Source organism: Aedes aegypti, chromosome 1 (genome assembly GCF_002204515.2).
Source record: "Aedes aegypti strain LVP_AGWG chromosome 1, AaegL5.0 Primary Assembly, whole genome shotgun sequence".
Classification (NCBI taxonomy): Eukaryota; Metazoa; Arthropoda; class Insecta; order Diptera; family Culicidae; genus Aedes; species Aedes aegypti.
Genome location: NC_035107.1, coordinates 255,282,821 through 255,296,627, shown reverse-complemented (window position 1 = coordinate 255,296,627; position 13,807 = coordinate 255,282,821). Strand labels below are relative to the sequence as shown.

The window sequence follows — 13,807 nt, the reverse complement described above, 5'->3', positions numbered from 1 at the left end:
CCTCTTTCTGCGGGAGATGTGCGAATCTTTATGTAATCGCTTCACTGGACGATCTGGGTTGCTATCGACGGATTCGACCGTGGATAGTTTCGCGAATGTACAGTTAGTTGCTCCAATTCAACCCAACAGCTCACACTATGCTTTAAACTTCACCACTGCCTGCCTGCCCGCACGCTTTCACTCTATCTCGAATATCACAAACGAATCTCAGTCGTCTCACTTTTGATTCATGATTTCGGCAGACGCTCTCGACTGTGTGGAAAACTGCACTGCCCGCGGAACACAAAACACTCACTGGTCGTATCGCTTCGATTCTAAATCATTGCACTCCGAATCCGAAATTGCCCTTCACTGTCGCGCTTCCGGTGAATCCGAACTAACTTTCGGTCGCTAAATAGCCGGCAGTGGTGCGAGAAACGCAAGGAGCGGGAGGAGGGATTCACCACCTTTCGCGGTAAGGTTCGATCACCTTTGTCTGTCCAAAATCTCACTCACTCACTCACCGCTTTGTTGCTCACCCGCGCGAACTACAGTCCCACTATTCAAACCAGAAATCAAATCGCCAAAAAAATCCAAGTCGGCGCGGCGCGTAGTGTAATGGCGGTCGCGCTACGTCACACTCTTTATTTTCCTCACTTATAACATTCACTGCTGTGCGACCCGTATCGGTGTCTACGGCCGACTTCTTGAACACTGACACTCTCGGTCCTAGAGAGACGGAGGGATCGGATTGCGGATCCTGAATCCGCTGGATTTGTTATGTTGCTTTTTTTATGCTGCTGCGAGGTCCCTCAGGATCCTAGGTAACGCGAGGAGGTTGGTTTGCTTTGATGGGTTGGAAGATATGGGAAAAAAAAATGTCTAGGACTAGAGCGGTCTTGAACCTGTAGTCCTGACGGTAACCAGTCGGCAGCAGCGCGTGTATGTCGTTTCACACCCGGTCGTCGCGGCTGCCATCCACTGCTGTGGTTCAAACTTTGTCAGAGTGGACAGAACCAGACGCACGAGACACACAGAGAGTTCCAACACACTTTACAGCACTCTACAGCAGCTACGGTACAACTGGCTACTGCTAGCCGAACTGTACACTTCTCACGGCACATACATCGCTGCGCTGCTGGTTGCTTCCGTAGGTCAGTGTATGTGCGAAATAAATAAACATAAAACTCGCCACCGAAGCACACAAACACAATGCAGGGAACCCACCAAGTTCCACCCAAGACTCGTTTTTCCGCGACCTCCCTACGAAAAAAAACTTCCTCCTCATTCCTCAACTCACTCGACAAGGAAGGCACAAAGACAGCTCGCTTCTCAGTCTACGAACCTGTCAAACTCACACACGTTCCCACTCGCACCAACCCCCCAAACCGTCACCCCCATCATACCCAACCTTGATCCTCACCTAGGACATCAACACCCCACAAACCAAGAAAAAAAATTCAACTCACTCACCCAAAAACCATTCAGCAGATCGCCGCAGTCTCAGTCGTGTTCAAACTCCTAACGCCGTTCCCGACAACTGCCTAACTTCCAAGTTCTTTCGCCCAGAAGACCACTATTCCATTCGCATCCCAAAACCCACGAGCTCACATTACAGCTCACACGACTACGACACTACGGAGCGCGTTGTTCTTCGACCATTCAACAATACATCGCCCAATGGCGCACACACCATCAAACCCCAGTCCCTGTACGTGTGCGACATTGCGATTTCCCCCCCTCGCTAAGGGGGGTGGTGGGTGCGGAGTGGAAAACCCATCCTTCGAAGAAGGAGGCACTCACTCTGCCGCGCACACACCGAAACCTTACAAACGCTCACACATCGAAAGTTATGCAAAAAGCCGAACCTCTCCGCGCGGTTTCCTTGTTCCCCTCATGAGGTACTCGAGTTGCTAAACCCGTTCGGATCTTGTGAGGGGACGGCAGTGACGGCGCGGGGGGTTGTTGCGAATTTTATGCGCTCCGTTCGCCGTTCTTTTCGCGCAGCGCATGCACCAACACACCGAGCGAACAGAACTCAGCATCGCGAATTTTTTTGCACACAGCTTGCAGGCGAGATGCGAACCCGATTAGGGGGTTGCGAAATTCTGGTCGAATCGTCGCCACCACTCGCGAGTGCACACGGTGTGCACTAGTGCGGACTTTTGCGACGTGTGCGAAATGCGATGAAGAATTGCATCGATTGCGTGCGTGTGGTGCCATTTGGAGCAATGCGATTGCGAGCAAACGACCAAGCAAGCGGTGGAATGGTTGTTTGTTTGGGCGGTTTTTGCAGTGAGCGCTGAACAGGTTCGATGTTGGGAGCAGTAGGCCGTGCGATGCCATGCGTCTCCATTGCGGGGGTATGGGAGTTCGTCTTCGCCTTCGGGAGACTTGAGCGCGTGATGGCTAGAAGACTCGTGAAATGTGGAAAGCGGTTCGGACGAATTTCAATCAATAGGTCATATGACAGTGATGATTATCAATGAAGTCAATTGAATCACTTAAGTATTAACGCACTTTTAGATGATCATATAAAGCGTTAACTTATGTTAAATTGGATTTAACCCGGAGACGGAGCTGTTCGAATCTAAGTCATGGTAAAGGTCCCTATCTGCGCTATCGTGTAGCAAGTTCAAAATTGTACATTATTTACCCAAACTATCTTCGAAAGCACTCCAAATAATTTGGTATCAGTTAAGAAGTAATTAGGATGTGGGAAATTATAGTGTACTTGAGAGTCAAGAAAATGCTTTTTGCAGTGCCATACTATCACATGTTTCACATAGCCAGAAATTTTATACTTGATAGAATGACACTTGAATGATGCAAACGATTTGAAAACTGGTCCATTTTTGGCTCATATTACAGTAACAAAATGGAACTAGATTTTTGGTTTCATGTCGGCTATGTAACTCAGCATTGTGCATGTTCCATAAGTCATTTTGCGAGTATTTTCAGCACTTCTGCAGCTGGATACACCTAACATGCCTTTAGAGAGCGCTTTTGAAGCATTCTTAAAAGCTGTCATACCTAACGTTATAGTTTTCGATGCCTTCTTAGAGTGGTACCATTGAATCGTAATATTGATCAAAATCCTTTTTATACACATTCTAGAAGTTTGAAACCCCGCCTTATCCCGGAAGCCTTCTTAATACTCTGGTATTTTTTTTTACAAAGTGGAATTATGATGTTACCGAACTTAGCAGTTTAAACACCAGAAAACCAATCAAATTCACATTCGAAGAAGAGCTTACATCCCAACTCCGGTTGAAACTGCAGTCTTCTGCATATCCAGAAAGCATTTCGTGTCCTTAAAATCCAAATACAATTGGATTACAAGATTAAGCATAAGTGTTTTTTTTTCAAGAAATGTAAAGAAATTTTCTTGCTGAAAAGGGTTAAGAACTTTTCTACGGATAGTTCCATTTGAAATTACATATGTTTTCAACTGTGTACTGCGATAAAAGAAAACTGTTTTTTATTATTTCTGACAAAAAAATTCCCCATGTAATGGGACAGTTGATTACTTTTCTTCTCAGGAGCATAGCATAATGCTTTGATTGACCTTATGATTTTTTGGGTTGATTTCCTTGAACACATAACCTTGAAATGCGTTGTATGAAGTGAAATTATTATGTTAGCAGTCCAGTAATAAAATTTTCATATTAATTTCAGTGGAAAAAATTATATCTTCAAGTAGCTGTCAGTTATCGGAATGTATCACATTATTAATATTGTATACCGCAGTGGCGCGGGAAGTGTATTAAACAGGTTCTAGATAGATTTGTTCAATATACATACAAACCCGATCAAGGTCGTACTTATTCTTATGAACGATTATAGACACGATAAGGTTTTTTTTATGGTTTTCTCATGCCTAATGAAGCGTAACATGGTTTGTGCATGACCCCCATGAGTTCTGGCTCGTTTGAAGAACGATTGAGAATATCTATAGCGAAATTCCTGGGAAACAAACTGTAAAATTTGTTACAAGAAACTTCTTGCACCGCATCAAAAAAAACGAATAGAGCAATCCTCTATGGCATTTCTGAATAAATCTAGGAATGGTTTTGAGAAAATCTACGATTAACCCAGTATATGGTCTGGGACAAATTGCCGAGAGCATTCCTGGAAGTAATTCTTGAGAAGTTTATGGAACATCCATAGAAAATTATCAGAATATTCTTGACGATTCTGTGGAAGAAGTAATGAATTAATCTAAGAGCAGTTGCACCGTGTTATACACAGCAGGAGAGTGCTGCTAACGATTTCTGAACATGCTATCACTCTTGATATAATCTAACAAAGCGTTGCTGAGTCTCTTGACGATGGCAAAACAATTCCTATAGAACGCCCACAGCATACTTTAAAAGTTCTTGGCTGATTGAGGATTGCCGTAGAAATTTTTGGAAGAAGTGCTTAGTTAATTTTTTGTTAAATAATTGGTCAAATTCCCACTAACATTTTGTGGTATAATTCGTAAAAATATTAAAAGTAGATTATAAAGTTCTTCCGAAAGATTTTATTTTTGTAGAATTGTTGAAGAAATATCAGCAAACAATTGAAGGAGTTTTCAAAAAATCATCTCTGAAGTTTTTTCAGCAATTATTCAATCGATACAAATTGTATGAAAAAAAAACAAATTCTTAAAATTGACGAGTTCCATCCAGAATGAGTCGAAAAAATAAAAATCGTGCTCGATAGTCTTCGACTTGGATTAAATTTTGCACATGATTTTGGTATGATAGAATAAGTGTTTTCCATAGAAAAAATTATCATTTTTACTCAAGAATAACTTTTGAAAATGGTCTATCAATGTTTGCATGCAACTTATTTGAAAAATTCTAACTCCGAAAATGTTGATTTTAGAGGAAAATGTTCTTTATAAAAGTTGTAGTGAACCGTTTGGACTATGAAAAAAAATATACACTGGAAAAATATTTTATGTTTTTTTCATTAAAAATTCAAAATAAAACATAAATTTTCAATTACGCAAAAACCCCATTTTTAATATTTTTTAAATTATCACTATCGAATCTTGATAGTATACAGATGTTTAGGAAAAAAATTTCATGATGGGGAAATTTTTAATAAAAATGTTTTTCTAAGAACAACTTTTGGCCGATTTTTAAAAATTTTATTTTTGGCAAAATTTATACGTTCTGATGATACAATAAGAATCTTGAAATGATTATAATGATTATATGGATAATTTCTCTAGAAGTAGCCATTTGAGAATTATATCGAGTTAAATGCAAAAAATAAAATTTAAATATTAAAATAGTGCATTCTTATTAATTATTCAAGGAAAATAAGTAAGTGGAAAGAAATAAGGTCTTTACTCAGGAAAACGCATTATTGTAGATGAAGAATGGCGAATAAATTATGAAAATGACCTATTTTAATATTTAAATAATATATTTTGCATAAAACTCGATGTAATTCGAAAATGGGTACCGTAAAACGGGGTAACTTTGATAATGCGGGTAACTTTGATAATGCGAGACTCTCAACATACTAAACGAAATAACAAAGTTCCTGTTAATCTGTTAAGCAAAACGAATGCAAAAGTAAAGAGTATAAGTATGACACTTCATGTTAAAGCTATTTCCGTTGGAATCAAGTACATTTGAGGATTTATATGCGTATATGGAAAATTTATAAGATTTTAGCAATTTTGAAATGCTCTCAAACAATCTGTTCTACGATCACTATTTGATGAAGTCATAATGAATTCGTCACTTATACTTGATAGCCTAGTTATAGTAGAACTCGAATTCTGTCTCAAAACTCTTAGCGAATACTATTTTTACAAACTGGGACCATTTTTGTAATCTAAGTCAGAAATTTCCATATAGCGTTAAACGCCTAAAGATATGCAACGCCCTACAAATGTTCTGTAATTTATTCGATTTTGTTCGAGTGATGCTCCATTATCAAAGTTACCCCAAAACAGAAAACCGACTTTCGATTATATGAAAAATTATATATCCATTAAGAATAAATCTTTTGGAAATCTATCAACTGGAATCGATAGTTAGGATACCAGTACTTGTTTTAAAAATAAGAATTAAAATTCTTTGAAACAGCATGCATAAATATTCAAGTTTTCTTCGAAAAAACTATCAAAGTTACCCCGTTTTACGGTACTTCTAGATATATAATTCATATAATCATTATAGTTCAGAATCATTTCAAGATACTTATTGTATCATCAGAACTTATTTATTTTGACAAAAAACCAAAATATTGAAAATCGACCAAAAGTTATTATTTGAAAAACTTTATTTTTTATCATTTCTCCATCATGAAATTTTGTCCCAAACATCTGTATACTATTAAGATTCTATTGTGAAAATTTAAAAATATTAAGAATGGGGTTTTTGAGTAAATTAAAATTAAAATTTTATTTTGGAATTTTTCATGAAAAAACATAAAATATTTTTTTAGTGTATATTTTTTTATTGTAGGCCAAACGTTTCACTACAATTTCTTCATAGAACATTTTTCTCTAAAATTAACAGTTTCAGAGTTAGAATTTTTCAAATAAGTTGCATGCCAAGATGTATAGGCCATTTTCATAAGTTATTATCGAGTCAAAATGATTTACTTTTCTATGAAAAACACTTTTTGTAACATACCAGAAACATGTGCAAAATTTACTACAAATCGAAGATGGTCAAGTTCTGTGACTGACCGATTTGACATGGAATTCGTCAAAACATGCCAGTCTTCTAAGAATTATGTTATTATTTTCTTTTGAGCGGAAACATACCCTGTACATATCGTTAGTAAGCTTGGAAACAGGAGAATTTGTTTATATGTAACTCAACTCAAAACTGACCAAATAGCACATACACCCTTTTGCATTTGGGTCCCTAAAATACAGTCACTTTCAATTTCCAGCCCAGAATTTCATAGGTTTGAAATTTTTTTAGCTTCACTGTGCACAAAATATTTGACAACGTTTGTCCTACCCATGGCTTCGAACGTGGACGCGCCTCTTGTACCCCGTAGGGTAAGCGTTCCTAAGTTCCATCTGTTAAACATGTAGGAAAACATGGAACAACAGAATAAAACAATACACTATTACAGGTGTTTCCAGCCTTTCTGGCTCGCGGAGCACTTTTTGAAATAAAATTGTTGCGCGGAGCACCGTCATCACTCTGTTTGAAACCCGGTTTTTTACTCGCTTAAATCGATTTTATAATTCGTACGAACATTAGGAAGTAAAAATTATATTGAACAAGCTTTCATTAAAATTTAAACTTTTGATTATAATCTTAAGAGATTTGTTTCGTTTGATTGAGTTTGTTTCTTATGCAAGGCCTTTAATATCCTTGGTTTTCCGTCAAATATTATAACATTTCAGGCCAGTAAAATTGCTTTGATAAGGAAATTTTTCGATTTTTTAGTTCACCAGAATTTCAACACAAACGGAAATATTGATAATTTTGATATAATTAATTCTGTGTAACTTCGATTATGAATGAAGTGTTATGTACCTCGAATATCAATAAACTTCCGACAAAACTTTGACAACCTGAAAGTTCCAATATATTCAGTCTGAGAAAATTGGACTTCTTCATCTTTAAGGATGTTTTTCCAAAGAAAAAGTCAATTTTACAGCTAATCTGTCTGAACCAAAAGCCATGCAAAATGTATCTGGAAAAAGACTTAGAATATTTTTAACCTTACATGTTCAATATTTTAGCCCACATGATGAACGTTTTCATAAAAATATCCGAAGTACATGAAAGCTCGATAATGCTTCAGATAACGACACTGTGTGTATATGACTCGTAAAAACTGTATTTTGTCATCCATCATAACACGTAGATAACATTAGAAGATAAATATGCAATAAAATGACCTCCAAATATTCAAGCGCACAAATCTAGAGAAAAAAGGTGAACTTAAATGAAAATTATATAAAATCTTGCTACTAACGTATTCTCACAATTAAGAGATATGAGATATTGTCAATCACATTTCGGCATAATCAGTACTTAGTTGATCTCTATTAGTGTTACCGTTTTGATTCATATTACGGACAGCTTCAAATTCCGGACACTCTCGTTTGTATGGGGAACATTTCACACGAAATGTTTCAATTTTTGCCGTCCAAAAGTTCTCATTTTCGAGGCTCGTTTTATTAGGTTTTTTTCCATAAATATCATTGCAAATTTATAATGCCCAACTACCTTAGACGTCTCTTAAGTGGTTGAACGATTTCAATTGATGATTTGACTGTTTCATTAATGATTATCATGAGCTGTCCGTAATTCGAATCAAAGCGTCCGGAATATGAGGCAAAAGTGAGGGAGCGTCCGGAATAAGAATCATGAAAAGCCCACTCGTTTTGATTTATTAAAATTATTCAAGTTGCGGACGCGTATTCTTTACCCACCATCCGAAAGTTAAGGGCTTCCGACGCTCGATAACGCTAAAAAATCATACAGAATGATTTATTTTGTATGGTCCAAGCTGGATTATACTTCACTGAGGCCTTAAGTGTCCGTAATATGAATCAAAACGGTATCTATTATTTGTTATTACAGCCGACTCTCCACAACTCGATGTTCTATATAGTGAGAGATCTATGTCGATGATTTTTACGGTCCCTTCAATCTGCATACATTTTCACTCTCCATATCTCGATATCATCCATATCTCGATATCTACCTATCTCGATGTGATTTTCTTTAACGATTTTCTCTCGGTATGTTGATATGCCCATTATCAAAGGTTACTAGACTAGATTTTAGTGATTCAAACCAATTCTCGATTACTTTTTCAAATCGACGTGAGTAGCTTTCATACAGTTTTGAGAAAGTTAATTAAGAAGGATCACAGCCTGTCTTCTAAAACTGTTTTCAAATGAATCCCCTTTTTAACATATTTTTACCGTGTACATCTCTTAAATTTTGCATGCAATCAGTTCAAACTGAAACACTCGGTAGATCCTATCGTTTCCCACAAAAATTGTATGACAAAAAATGATAAGCCGTTTCATTCAGTTGCTTACGACGATTTTGTACCAGTGCAAAATCGTGTTTTGTTTTGTTTCGTGGTTGTCACTTTTTTTTCTCCATACAACGGATCAGCGAAAGTAATAGTTAGGTTGCGAAAGTTGAAAATATTACTTACTCCGTTTTGAAATTAAACGCTCCAAAAGTGAGAAATCGAGTTGGTTGAGAGCGGAACGTATAGAATTTCGTCTGCGAAACACGTTGGACTGATAAAGTAAGTTTGTTAACTTTTATGACTTTAGTCTGTTTGAATAAGTTTCCGAGAATTTGCGAAGACGAAATGACATTTGATTGTTTTCAATTTTCCTGATAACGGAGTGATTTTCAATCTAGTATTAACGGAGGACATATAACGGAGTAGCAACTATTTAAGAATTGTACAGTCATCCATGCTCATGCACATTCCAAGTAACATTAGTAGCTGAACAATAGGTTTTTTCAGCTGAAATGTACCTGAGACCATTAAAATGTTTGTTAAATTTTATTTTTTGGCAAAAAGCTTAAGAGATTATGAAGGTCCAAGAAAAAAACTAAAGCTGAATAGAAAGACTGTATTCATGGCAGAATTTTTTAGAAAACTGTATAATACTATCCCAAGAATTAATGAAAAATTTACAAGTTATTTTCGTAATATATTCGACAACGAAATCTTTGAATTGTACGGAGACAAATCGATTAATTGTATTTATTGTAAATATAATTAATATTGTCATTAGGATCAAGGCATGCTCAACACACTCCCCTTTTGCCACTTAGCACAAATAGCTTCTACAAGCTAGTAACAACAATTTTCAACGATACACGATCGTAAATCACCTTGAAATCTAAGCAAACACAGCTCATACAAAAACAGCCAGTTTGGTGCATCGCTGCACCCGTTGAAGTGCATAGAACTGCTGCACCCACCCAGTGTAGTGTAGTGGTGTGACATAAACTCTAGTGCTCCGGCCTATCACTTCTGCCCGCATGATGAAATTTGTATTCTGGAAACGTAGATATTCAAATGGCAAAACTCCCGCTAGCAGCGGTGCAGTGGGTGCATAGTTGCATAAGTACCGCCGCAACCCGTTTGGGTGCACTCTCACCAATACCCACACGGCCAACATCCCCGACGACGGTCGATAGATGCAAGCCACTAGATTTGCAGGCCAGTAGTTGGCCTTGACTGGAATCTCCACCAGCAAGTCAGTCAGTTATCCAAGTAACCCACTCCCATAGGGCAACTCGACGGTCGCCTACGAGCTGCGATCGCATGACGAGGAGTGGTGAAAGAGTTGCCCATCCGCGAAGCGCGCTTGCAGCCTACCTACCTAGATCACGATAGGCACATCACGTGGTTCACACAAAGCTTCGGCTGCACTCACCGCTGGCCAATCTATAAATTGATTATTCTATCAGCGAACGCAGCGAGAATTGCAACTGGTAAAAAGAACAAAATCAAAACAAAGAACTCGGCACACGGCCGGCAGCAATTTGCCGTGTAGGGGAACATGGTCCAAGACGCACTGATGGGGTAAAATGGCTCAACTCATTAAATCATTCCTACAGCGTTTCCATTTGTATTTTTTGCCAAACGATGTTAACATATGTTTACCCAAGAGTTGCCGCTACAACCCATGAACATAAACTCATAGATTTTTCCTTAAATTCCCGGTGAAATTCAACATTTTTCACTTTTTTGCCTAAATATTAAGGTTTTTCGATGATTTTATTAACGAATAAGCGTTTCCATACCACAGAGCAAACTCATGGAGTAACATGGTTGCTTACTCCTAGTTCTCCATACTAAATGGCATTTTACCCCATCCATTCGGTCGTTTTGAACCATCCCCATTTTTTAACCAACTTTTCTAAACGATTTTAGACTATTAAAAACCTCAAATGTGGAAAATGTTTCCAATGTGGAAGCTAGCAAATATTGTAAAGTTACTGTTATGACTTAGAATGGTGTTAAATGTAGATCTAATTAAGAGAAAACGACACAAATCCTTAAAGAGGCATTTTGGACCATTTTGCCCTACTCTTGTTTGCTTTGCGATAACAGAGGCGGACCGATGTGCAGAGGGGTAACTGGAGCAAGTTCGTGATCATAATTTCAGATTTTAAATTATTGATTATAGTAACAATTATAGTAACATATATGGCCGAAATTGGTTCTGGTGGCCTATCTATATTGATCAACGCGATTTTCCATGCGTAAAAAGGTTCTCAGTAAATAATACGAATTGAATGTTTACACTTGACATATTGGAATTGAATATAAAGTTTTCCATTTATTGTTCAAAAACATGTCCTCATAAGCTGGCAAAACCGGGGCTGCAGATTAAGGAGACATCAAAAACACCTAAGAGGTATGATGAAATAGCAATAAAATGTTGGTTTAAGGATGTGTTCAACTCTTTCCATTTTAAATTAAAAAATATTTTTTTGTTATCAGTACAAAAACAGCCTTTGCACAAAATTTACCACGTTTTTTTTTGTTTATATCGAAGGCAGTATTGAATAACAAGTGTGTAGTCATTTTTTAAACAACTGCGATATTGAAAAAGGGTTCCATCCAACTACCCGCATGCCATCACCCCAAATTTTATTATCCTGAATGGGTTATTACCCCGAATGATTTCTCCTCGAATTGATGATTACTCCGAGTAGTTCAGAAGATAGTGCAGTAATTTGTTTTGCGATGCAAAATGTGAACATTACTGTAATATTGGTGATTGTTATCTACACATGATTTTGATCAGCGATTTTGATTTCATTTGAACCCAAGCCGTTCTTTAGATTTTCGTTGTTTAAATGATGATGGACTTTACATTTCCGATATTACACACCTCAACTTTCTTGGCACATTTGTTCCACATTTTGGTCATCTGAGTCACGTCCCGAGCCGTTCTTTCACTTTTCTTAAGCTTCCACTTCACTATTGGCCAAAATCTCTCGATGGGCCGGAACTGTGGGCAGTTGGGTGGATTTATGTTTTTAACGATAAAATCTTTGTTATAATCACGGTACCACTGGGTGACTTCCAGACTAAATCTGGCCAAAACTTCGCGAGACCTTTATGGGATTTAATATAAGGTAGTACGTGGTTTTTGAGGCATTCTTCCTTGTACAGCTTCGATTCCATCGTTTTATTCTTCACGAACTCTTTAGTCTTTGCTCCGCAGCTGCATATCCCTTGCTAAATCATCAGTTTTTTTTTGGCAAATTTGTCCATAAAAGCAAACTTATACTTCACAGGAACACCTCCTCGTGCCGTTGTTATGTAGAATTTTTGGCCAGGAAGCTGTTAGAAATCCATTTTGGCATAGGTTTCATCGTCGATGAACAGGCATTCTTGATACTTCGCCGAAACCTACTGGTACAATTTCCGAGCTCCGAGTTTTAGTAACGAAACTTTGCTTCAACGTTCTGTTTGGTTGCTTGCTGGCTCGATAAGAACTTTTGCTTACAAACGAATCCTTTGAACGGTACCCGCGAGCAGCAGCTTATTTCATTATCTGATAGTCCATCAGAGTTTGAGCACATCATACACGGTTAATTTGACGATTTTCAACGTTCTTGCGATTTTTTGTGGACCACTTTGGATTATCAACGAAAGATCGTGAAATTTATACCACTGAAAGTGGGCGCTTAGGTAAACAAACCGCTGTAAAATAATTCTTGCGTTGGTCACTTTCCGTGCTGTTGCAACACAATAAGTGATTCCGGATTATAACTGGACAGAACTTTACTGTTCTTTCTAAAATTTACGATACTTTTTAGTTATCAGTGGTAAAACTAGCCACTAATACTAACATATTTCGCATAACTTGTGATCTCGCCCTAAAAGCTATTGGTAACCGATTGTGTAGCTTGTTGTTACCGAGAAAGAGAAGTGATTTAAACGTTATTCAAATATACTTCGATGAAGAGAAGATCCTCCTCTATCTCCCAGTGGTGATAGTTTTTATTCCGATTTATTCATTTGATTAGAAACAAGGAGCTACACACTCTGCTACCAATGGCTTGTAGGGCGAGATTACAGGTTATGCGAGATATGAAACTGTTAATTCATCTGGATTTTTTTTTATTGATGTTAAAGCTACTGTAATTTATAAAATAAATGTTCCATTTTTTGAGCATAGGCTTCTCTTTTGATTTGCGTTGTAACAGTTAAGTCTTTTATAGGAAAGCTCTACAGCATTTAATTCGTCGTATCATTGTCATTTCTGTCGCAATCAGTTTTCGGATACGTTTCACAACTTACTGCTCACCGTGATATACTGAGCGGTCAAAATACAACACATCAACGCTAATAAAATGTTTTACAAGTTCAGCTCATACATATAAACAAATTCATTTTGACCGAACAATCATGACAGCTGCTCACAGTGCAGCGAAAACAACACAATCAAAGGAATCGTTTTCTATGCCGAGCATCGTGCACACATTGATGCGCACAAGCTTTTTTTCTCAGTACGACGGATTGAACTTTGTTTACGTTCTTAATTATACGCAATGAGGAAATTTCATAAAATTTCGTGAATTATAGAACTTATACGGTGTGTGATTGGAATGTAGGACATTGAAGAAGTACGAAGGTTTAGTAGTGAAAATAACCCGGCGAAGTCAGTCACACAGGGGGCGGGAAGAAACTTGTATCGTAAAGTGGTGTAACTGGTGTCGATCGCTAAGCATTTCTCTCAAATCGTATTCGTCCACGCGATTTAGGTAAAAAAGGGCAAAGTGTATAATTGAACTGAAGTTATTTATCGGAAAACAGTAGTTTTATTGCATTTTGGTTTATAAGT

At 37.6% G+C, this 13,807-nt stretch overlaps 1 protein-coding gene across 16 annotated transcripts in view; it reads right to left on the bottom strand.

Annotated features, from left to right (window-relative positions):
• LOC5576362 (heterogeneous nuclear ribonucleoprotein R) overlaps window positions 1–13,807 on the bottom strand; it is a 95,418-nt gene that overhangs the window by 63,782 nt on the left and 17,829 nt on the right. For 2 of the 16 annotated variants that reach the window (XM_021837596.1, XM_021837603.1), the window contains exon 1: window positions 2–1,073. The exons of 7 other annotated variants lie outside the window; for them this stretch is intronic. The gene's annotated coding sequence lies outside the window, so the exon portion shown is untranslated. Of the gene's footprint in view, window position 1; window positions 1,078–1,452; window positions 1,612–13,807 lie in introns of those variants that run through there. 7 more of the 16 variants (XM_021837597.1, XM_021837581.1, XM_021837584.1 and 4 more) reach the window with 7 other exon arrangements.